This window comes from Neophocaena asiaeorientalis, unplaced genomic scaffold (assembly GCF_003031525.2).
Source record: "Neophocaena asiaeorientalis asiaeorientalis breed wild unplaced genomic scaffold, Neophocaena_asiaeorientalis_V1.1 scaffold91, whole genome shotgun sequence".
Taxonomy (NCBI): domain Eukaryota; kingdom Metazoa; phylum Chordata; class Mammalia; order Artiodactyla; family Phocoenidae; genus Neophocaena; species Neophocaena asiaeorientalis.
The window spans coordinates 5,050,043-5,060,680 of NW_020173198.1; positions in this window are offsets into that span (position 1 = coordinate 5,050,043).

The following is a 10,638-nucleotide window of genomic DNA, read 5'->3' on the forward strand; positions in this document are numbered from 1 at the left end:
CTGGAGGGATTTTATCATAAATGGGTGTTGAATTTTGTCAAAAGTTTTTTCTGCATCTATTGAGATGATCATATGGTTTTTATTCTTCAATTTGTTAATGTGGTGTATCACATTGATTGATTTGCTTATATTGAAGAATCGTTGAATTCCCGGAATAAACCCCACTTGATCATGGTGTATGATCCTTTTAATGTGCTGTTGGATTCTGTTTGCTAGTATTTTGTTGAGGATTTTTGTAACTATGTTCATCAGTGATATTTGTCTGTAGTTTTCTTTTTTTGTGACATCTTTGGTTTTGGTATCAGGGTGATGGTGGCCTTGTAGAATGAGTTTGGGAGTGTTCCTCCCTCTGCTATATTTTGGAAGAGTTTGAGAAGGATAGGTGTTAGCTCTTCTCTAAATGTTTGAGAGAATTCGCCTGTGAAGCCATCTGGTCCTGGGCTTTTGTTTGTTGGAAGATGCAGTGTCAGTTGTTACTTCTCCTTTTTCATTTCTAATTCTATTGATTTGATGAGTCTGGCTAATGGTTTATCAATTTTATCTTCTCAAATAACCAGCTTTTAGTTTTACTGATCTTTACTATCATTTCCTTCAATTCATTTTCATTTATTTCTGATATAATCTTTATGATTTCTTTCCTTCTGCTTACTTTGGGGGTCTTCTGTTCTTCTTTTTCTAATTGTAGTAGGTGGAAGGTTAGGTTGTTTATTTGAGATGCTTCTTGTTTCTTGAGGTAGGATTGTATTGCTATAAACTTCCCTCTTAGAACTGCTTTTGCTGCATCCCGTAGGTTTTGGGTCGTCATGTTTTCATTATCATTTGTTTCTAGGTACTTTTTGATCTCCTCTTTTAGTTCTTCAGTGATCTCTTGGTTATTTAGTAGTGTATTGTTTATCCTATTTTTTTTTCTCTTTATTAATTTTATTTATTCATTTATTTTGGCTGTGTTGGGTCTTCACTGCTGCATGTGGGCTTTCTCTAGTTGCGGCGAGCGGGGACTACCCTTTCTTGTGGTGCATGGGCTTCTCATTGAGGTGGCTTCCCTTGTTGTGGAGCACGGGCTCTAGGAGCATGGGCTTCAATAGTTGCAGCACATGGGCTCAGGAGTTGTGGCTCGTGGGCTCTAGAGCACAGGCTCAGTAGCTGTGGTGCATGGGCTTAGTTGCTCCGCGGCATGTGGGATCTTCCTGGACCAGGGCTCGAACTCATGTCCCCTGCATTGGCAGGCAGATTCTTAACCACTGTGCCACCAGGGAAGCCCTGTTTGCTCTTTAGCTCTTCTAGGTCCTCATTAAATGTTTCTTGTATTTTCTCTATTTCCAAGATTTTGGGTCAACTTTACTATCATTACTCTGTATTCTTTTTCAGGTAGACTGCCTATTTCCTCTTCATTTGTTTGGTCTGGTGGGTTTTTACCTTGCTCCTTCATCTGCTGTGTATTTCTCTGTCTTCTCATTTTGCTTAACTTACTGTGTTTGGGGTCTGCTTTTTGCAGGCTGCAGGTTTGTAGTTCCTGTTGTTTATGGTGTCTGCTCCCAGTGGGTAAGGTTGGTTCAGTGGATTGTGTAGGCTTCCTGGTGGAGGGGACTGGTGCCTGTGTTCTGGTGGATGAGGCTGGATCTTGTCTTTCTGGTGGGCAGGACCACATCCAGTGGTGTGTTTTGGGGTGTCTGTGGACTTATTATGATTTTAGGCAGCCTCTCTGCTAATGCATGGGGTTGTGTTCCTGTCTTGCTCGTTGTTTGGCATAGGGTGTCCAGCACTGTAGCTTCCTGTTCATTGAGTGGAGCTGGGTCTTAGCACTGAGATGGAGATCTCTGGGAGAGCTTTTGCTGTTTGATATTATGTGGGACTGGGAGGTCTCTGGTGGACCAATGTCCTGAACTTGGCTCTCCCACCTCAGAGGCTCAGGCTTGACACCTGGCTAATTCACCAAGACCCTGTCAGCCACACGGCTGAACCACCCTTCTAATGTATCTGAAACTCACTTTGACTTTACTTGTCTAGTTTTCCACAATTTCTCCCAGAGCCCAGTGGCTGTAATTAAGGATCTTGAGCACAGGTTCCAACAGAGCAGAGGGGTAGTGTACTGGAGCTGAAGGACCTAAAAATTCTTAAAGAGATCTCTGTACTCTATAGAATATTAACTGAAACCCCTTGCTTAGTGTAAAAGAACCCTTCTTCAAGAGCTCTTACTACATAACCTACCCTATTTCTTAGAATTCCTATTTTGTGTTCCAGTGACACTGAGTTATTGCTACTTTCTCATGTTTTCCAAAGCCTCTCTGACTTAAACATGTTATTTCTTCTGGGTGGAACATCTCTCCTATTATGTCTACTTAACATAAACTACTTCAAAGCCCAGCTCAAATGCTTCCTACTTTAATAAACCTTCGCTGAGGCTCTCTGGACCTCATACTAATATAGATGGGATTCATGTATCAAAACTAACCTAGACTTCACTGATTGTTTTCCCCTCCTATTCAGGTGGAAACTCAGCCCCCCTAGAAAGGACCCCTTGAGCATTTAGGGCTGGAATCTTACATGTTCTCATGAGATAATTCATTTTATCCAGTCACTGCTGCCATGTAAGGTCCATAAGAGTGGGGACTTGTCTGTGATGTTCAGAGTTGTATTTCTAGTACCTAGAGTGGTGCCCAGGAGTATCAAACATTGAATTAATATTTGTTGAATGATGAAGAATGAATGTTGTCTTTCTTCCAAGCAGTCCCACCAGGTGTGTCAAGGAGCATCATTGTTCTCCCAGGTACCTGCTTGTGACCATCTTGACTACCAGCAAGAAATTGATTCTCTTAGACATCTGCTTACTTTCTTGGATCTGCTGGGTTTTGCTTTATCTTACAGATGCAAGCAACATTCTTTCATAATGCTTTTGTTTTCCCACCAGATCCACCAGGCACCTTCATTGTTTTGTTGAGGATAAAGTAGGTACATCTATCTCTTACTATGTCCCTCAACATTTACTGCTAAAGTAATCAGTTATTGTTTCCCTTTTTCTCTGAATTGAACAAGGATAATGGCACCTGCTTTGCCTTGAGGGCAAATCTCCTTTACTCTCAGTCCGTTAATTTTGATGAAGAAATGCTGCATTGAGCATTTTTATATTTAAATTTTTTTATACCCACTGACCAAATTTAGGGTAATTTTAACACTAAAATAAATATAGTAAGGGATTATAACCCTCTGAATAAAATAGGAAACTATACATCTGCATAGACACAAATGTATATCATTCATTCATTCATTAAACATTAGGTGAGGAATAGGCGCTTCCTCATCCACTTCCAACCAAGGTGGAGCAACCAAAACTCTATTTACCCTCCCTTCTGAAAAAGCTACAAATACAAACAAAATTTATGAAACAACGGTTTTTAAGATATTGAACATCAAGGAGTGAAAGAGAATGATCCCTGAGAGAGGGGAAACAAATGAGGCGAGCCCTATGATTGCCCTAGATTACTGTTTGAGGATAGTTTCCAGGCAATGGTACAGTGGTACAGGGAGGGGGAACCTAAGCAGAGGTTAGGTTGAATTGAGACAATGTAGCTGAGAGTCTGGAGCAGTCAAGGTGGCTAGATTAACAGGTCAGAGGCCCAGAAAGCAGAGAACCACACACATGGAGGGCTCTGGAGATCTGCAGAGGGTCATGTTTGGGTCTTTAGCTGAGAACTGAATAGTGCCTTCATGTCATGAAATAATTCAAGATTAGGAAATATTGGAAGGATTAGAGGAATAGAGTCAGATAACAACAGGCTTCTTGTTAGAAACAATGCAAGCAAGAAGACATGGAACAACATATTTCAATCATTAAAAGAAAAAACTATTGGTCAATCTAGAATCCTATTACCTTCAAAAATACTTTTAAAATTAAAGATGAAATAAAGACAGACTTTTCAAGCTTAGAAAATCTGAAATAACTGTCACCAGCAGATCTGTACTACAAAAAAAAAAAAAAGTGGTAAAATGAAGTCTTCAGACAGAAGGAAAATGAGCGAGATAGAAATCCAGATTATATAAATGAATAAAGCGCACTGCAAATGGTACCTACATAGGTAAATCATAGATAACTATGAAAAATATTTTTCTTATTATTTAAATATCATTAAAAGATAATTGTTTAAAACAAAAATGAGAAAAACATATTGTGGGGTTGACAACATATGCTGAAATAAAATGTAAGACAAAGTAACACAAAATCTGGGAGGGGAGAAATGGATGTATTGTTGTAATGTTTGTTTACTAAGGTGTATACTATTGCTTAAAGGTAGACTATGATAAGTTAAGACTGTAAATGTAAACCCTGCAGCAACTGCTAAAATAATACAATAAATAGTTATGGCTAATAAGCCAACAGAGGAGTAAAAAGGTGTAAAGTAAGGGTTCAACTTTATTCTTTTGCAGGTGGATATCCAGTTTTCCCATCAGGTGTGTCATTTGTTAAAAGACTGTCCTCCAACTGCCATTTGTTAAAAGACTGTCCTCCAACCATTAAAAGTTCTTGGCATCCTACATAGTAAAATGAAGTCATAAAAATTACAGAACTAAAAGTATACAGGAAAAAAAAAAAAGGAAAATGGAAAGAAAGAACGAACAGGACAAACAGAAAACAAAGAGCCAAAATGTAAAATTTAAATCTACCAGGTCACATCAGATATAAGTTGTCTAAGCATCTCAATTAAAGGCAGAAATAGAACGGATAAAAATGAAGGATCCAACTGTATGCTGCATACAAGAAACCCCTTTAAATACTAAGACACAAACAAGTTAAATGCAAAAGGATGGAAAAAATAAACTAGGCTAACACCAATCCAAAGAAAGCTGAAGTGGTTATATTAATACCAGACAAAGTAGATTTTAAAGCAATGACTATTACCAGGGAAAAAGATGATTCTTTTGTAATGATAATGGGTCACTTCGTCAATCCTAAGTGTATGCAGCTGCTAGGAGGGCTTCAAAACCGCAAAAGTTGACATAACTGAAAGGAGGAAAAGACAAATCCACAACTGTAGCCAAAGATTTCAACACCTCTCGCTCAATAATTGATAGAACAAGTAGACAGAAAATCAGTAAGAACATAGAACACATGAACGATATTATCAACCACTTGACTTAATTCACATATACAGATTACTCCACACAATAACAGCAGAATACACATCCTTTTCAATTGCATGCAGAATGCTTATGAAGATAAACAATATCCCTAGCCATAAAAAGTCTCAATAAATTAAAGAGAATTCCAATCATACACGGCATATTATCATACTCAACAGAATAAAATTAGAAATTGATAACAGAAAAAGATCTGAGAAATCCCCAAATATTTTGAAACAAAATAACACACTTCTAAATAACCCAAGGGTCAAAGGAGAGATCAAAAAGGAAGTTATAAAGTATGAAAAATGAAAATATACCAAAATTGGTAGAATGTACCTAATGCAGTACTTAGAGGGACATTTATAGCACACTAAATATCTATATTAGAAACTAAGGTCTCAAATCAATGACCTCAGTTTCTACCTTAAGACATTAGAAAAAGAAAAGCAAACGAAACCCAAAATAATAAGAAAGGAAATAATAAAGGTCAGGATGGTAATAAGTGAAAGAGAAAAAAAAAGAGAGACAGAGAGAGACAGAGAGAGAGAGAGAGAGAAATATCAATGAAGCAAAAAACTAGTTCTTTGATAAACTAGTTTTATCAATAAAATTCATAAATGTTTAGCCATGAAAAAAGATAGAAAACACAAAGCAGTAATACCAGAAATGAGTGAGGTGATAACACTACAAATTCAATAGACATTAAAATGATAATAAGGGAATATTGTGAACCAGCTTATGCCAAAAATTCAGCAACTTACATAAAATGGTCAAATTCCTTGAAAGACAAACTAAAAAACTCACTCAAGAAGAAAGAGATGACCTGCATGGTCCTTTATCTATTTAAAAATTTAACTTTATATTTAAAAACTGTCCCATGAAGAAAACTCCAGGTTAAGGTTCTTCATTTATTCTAGCAAATATTTAAGAAATAAATAATGTAAAAATCTACCAAACTCTTTCATAAAATAAAAGAGGAGGAACTATTTCCCAGTTCCTTCTAGGAAGTCAAAATTACTCCAGTAACAAAGGCTAAGATATTACAAGAAAAGAAAACTACAGACCAACATCTCTAATGAACACAAATGCATGAATTTAAAATTTTTTTGCAAAACAAACCCAACCATATATAAAAAGACATATAAGTATTCCACAACCAAGTGGTGTTTATCCCAGAAATGAAATCAATGTAATTCATCATATTATAAAACTATAAAAGAAAAACCACATAGTCATCTCAATAGATGCAGAGAAAACTTTGGACAAAATACAATATTTATTCCTTATTTAAACAAAAAAAACCTCATAGCAAACTAGGAATAGAAGGGAATTTCCTCAACATGATAAAGGGTATCTATAAAAATTCTACAACTAACATTGTACTTAATGATGGAATACTGAATATTTTTCCTCTAATATCAGGAATAAGACAAAGATGCCTGCTCGAACGTCTTGTATTCAACATTGTTCTGGAAGTTCCAGTCAACGCAAAAAAGCGGAAATGAAGAAGTACAACTGTCTTTATTCACTTTCTACGCAGAGTGTTCAATGGAATCTACAAAAATGCTACTAGAATTAATAAGTAGGTTTAGTAAGGCTGTAGGATACAAAAGCAACATACAAAAATCACTTATATTTCTATACAATAGCAATGATCGGTAGGAATTTGGAATTAAAGATCACAACCACTTTCAATGGCATCAAAAATATGCAATGCTTAGGGATAAATCTGACAGAACATGTGCAAAACCTATACCCTGATAACTACAAAATATCACTGAGAGAAATTAAAGTGTACCTAAATAAACAGAGGTATATGGTGTTTATGAATCGGAAGACTCAGTATTATTAGGATGTCAGTTCTTCCAATTTGATGTATAGATTTAATGTAATGATAATCAAAATCCCATCAGGTTTTTTTTGGGGGGGGGTGGTTTGGTAAAAATTGACAAGTTGATTCTAAATCTCATCTAGAACTGTAGAGGACATATAATAGCAAAAATAACCTTGAAAAAGACCAAACAACTGGTGGAGGTAGACAACCCAACTTCAAGACTTACTAGAAAGCAGCAGTTATCAAGACAGACAAATGGATCAATGTAACAGAACAGAGAGTCCAGAAATAAACCTATACACATATGGTCAATCTATTTTCAGCAAAGGGTGCAAAGACAATTCAGTGGAGTGAAGATAATCTTTTCAATAAATTTTGCTGGATATTTATGTGCAAAAATAGTACTTCAACCCTTACCTCACATCATGTACAAAAATTAACTCAAAATAGATAATATACCTAAATATGAAAACAAAAACTAAAAAACTTTGAAAAAAAAACTCAACTACTTTTGGAAGTAAATATAGGAGAAATCTTTGTGACCTTGGGTTAGGCAATGATTTCATAGTCACCAAAAACACAGTCCATAAGGTATCAGAATTAAACATTTCCACCCTTTAAAAGATGCTGTTCAGAGAATGAAAAGCCACAGACTGGGAGAAAACATTTGCAAATCACATAAAGAATTTATATCCAGAATACAAAAAGGAGTCACAAAACTCAATAATAAGAAAGCAACCTATTTTTTTTAAATGGGCCAAAGATTTGAACAGACCTTCAGTAAATAAGATACATACATGCTCGAAAGCTTTAGTAATTAGAGAAATGCAAATTAAAACCACAATAAGATACCACTACTCACCTATAAAAAATGTCCAAAATTAAAAAGACTCATTATACTATTGTTGGTAAGGATGTGAAGCAACTGTAGTTCTCATACACTGCTGGTGGGAATGTAAAATTACTCGATTATTTTGGAAAACCATTTTGATAGTTTTTTTGAAAAAGATAAGCACACACCTACCTTTTAACCTTGTGATTACATTCCCAGATTCTTACCCAAGTGATATGAGTGCATTTGTCCATACAAAGACTTGTGCATGAATGTTCGTAGAAGCTTCATTTGTAACACTTCAAAACTAGAAACAACCCAATTGTCCATCAACAGAAGAATGGATAAACAAACTGGTATAAATCTATATGGTGGAATATTCTTCAGCACTTACAAGGAATGAGCTATTGATATATACAACATGGATGAACTCAGACCAAAATTAGTGCAAATCGTATGGTTCAGTTTATATAAAATTCTAGAAAGTGCAACTTATTTTATAGTCATAGAAAGTAGATCAGTGCTTGCCAGGGGATGGGGAAGATTCAGGGAAAGACGAGAGGGAAAGATTACAAAAAGGCAAGAGAAAACTTTTGGGGGTGATGGATATGTTTACTATTTTGATTGTGGTGATGGTTTCACAGCTGTATACATATGTCAAAACTTATCAAATTATACACTTTAAATATGTGAGTCAATAAAGCTGTTCCCCCTCCCAAAAAAAGTTTGGCAAGGGACAGGATATTTACATAATCTCAAAACACCTCCCACAAAATACTCAAAAATGTAAAAGGAAAACGAGTAACTTTACATTGGAGAAGCCTGACAGACACCCCCTTAGTCGAATGATCAAAATGAACATCATCAAGAGACGGACACTTCTAAATCTAGCACCACCTGGTAGGATGCAATGAGAAGAACACAGCATCATTTTGTGCCGTTCCTGTCAAAGATTCACTACTTGAACCTGATCATGAGGAAACCTCAGACCAACTAAATTGTGGGGCATTCTTCAAAATAACTGGCTTGTAATTTTTTTAAGTGTTAAGGTTATGAAATCAGGGAAAGACTGGCTGAAGGAGTTTAAAGAGATATGGCAAACAAAAACAATGCTTGATTCTGAACTGGATCCCTTCCCTACAAAGACATCATTCCGATAATTATGGACCTGAAAAGGGTTTGAGGATTAGATGATATCAATGTTAATTTCTGGATTTCAATCATTGTATTAAGGTTATGCAAGAGAGTTTCTTAGCTCGTAGGAAATATACACTAATTTATCCCAGGGTGATGTGGCATGGATTTGGGTCTATTTTCAGGTTGTGTCAGCAATTTACTCTCAAATGGTTCAGGGAGAAAAAAGTTCTTTTTCTGTACTTCCAACTTTTCTGTTAATTTGTGATTGTTAAAAAAAAAGTTCTTCTATTTACAACTTTGTTAATGTGCGTGAGATATCTGTGGAACAGATTCATAGAAGTGGACTAAGTGGGTCAAAGGTTATGAACATCTTTAAATGCGATAAGTATCACCAAATTGCCTTTCAAAGAGATTGTGCCGATTTATAACCTGGCCAACAGTTTATGAAAACATTTATTTCCTCTCACTCCTTTTGGACACTATTAAACACTTTTATCTTTGCCAATCTGTTATCTCATTTTAATTTATATTTCTTTAGTCACTAGCAAGGTTGAGAAATTTTTATGTGTTTAAAAGCAATTTGGACTTCTTTTTTGTGAACTACATCTTCATATCCTTTGTCCAATTTTAAAGCTATTCATATTTTCCTTTTTATTTATGAGCTCTTTGTATATTAAAGAAATTGTTTTTTTGTAGTCTGAATTGTAAACACTTTTTTTCTAGCATGTTATCTATCTTTTAACTTAGTCTATGCTGTTTTTATACTATGCAGCTATTTTAATTTTTATGTTGCCGTTTATTCCTGTTCAGCTTCTGAGTTTTGTGGCTTGCTTAGAAAGATTTTCTTCAGTTCAAAATTATATGTGTGTGTACACATGTTCATGTTTTCTTATTTTTTGTGTCACTTATTTACATTTAAATTGTTTATTCATCTGGAATTTATTTGGTGTAAGAAATCAGATAAGCACCCAGCTTTAAGTTATATTTTCTCAAATGGCTAGCCAATTACCCCAGTACTGATTACTCCATTGTATGATTTTATTTCTTTTCTCCCTGATTTGAAATACAGCTTTACCGTATACTAGCTTCTCAAATGTACTTAGGTCTATTTCTGAATTCTAACCTGTTTCGTTAATCTGCCTTTATTTTCATGTACCAGTACCAAACTTTTTTCATAAAAGCAGCTTTATAATATGCTTCAATGCATACTAGGGTTAATCCTTCTTTATTAGTTTTCTTCTTCAGAATTTTCCTGGCTAGCCTCACTTGTTTATTTTTCCATTTGAACTTTAGACTCAGTGAGTCTACTTCCAAAAAATCCTCATAATGTATTTTTATTGATATAAAGTTAAAAACAAAGGTTAATTTAGGGAGAATATGCATCTTTACACCATTAAATCTTCTTATAGATGAACAGGGTATGTATTTTCATTTGCTTCTTCTTTCATTTTCCTTCATTTTTGTTTTGCCAACATTGTAAAAGTGGGTGTTGGTGCTCTTTTAAGTACAATATTTTTCTTCCTTTTTTTAAATAGCTTTTTTACTGAAACATAAAAATGCTGTTGATTTTGGATATTTGTTTTGCAGCCAACTACTTTTCAGAATTAATTCATTGTGTGTAAGAGATTTTCTTAACTTTTTTAAAGAGATTTTTCAATAGTACTCTTGGATTGTTTAGATATGTAATTATATTAGCTGCGAATAATCATTATATTGT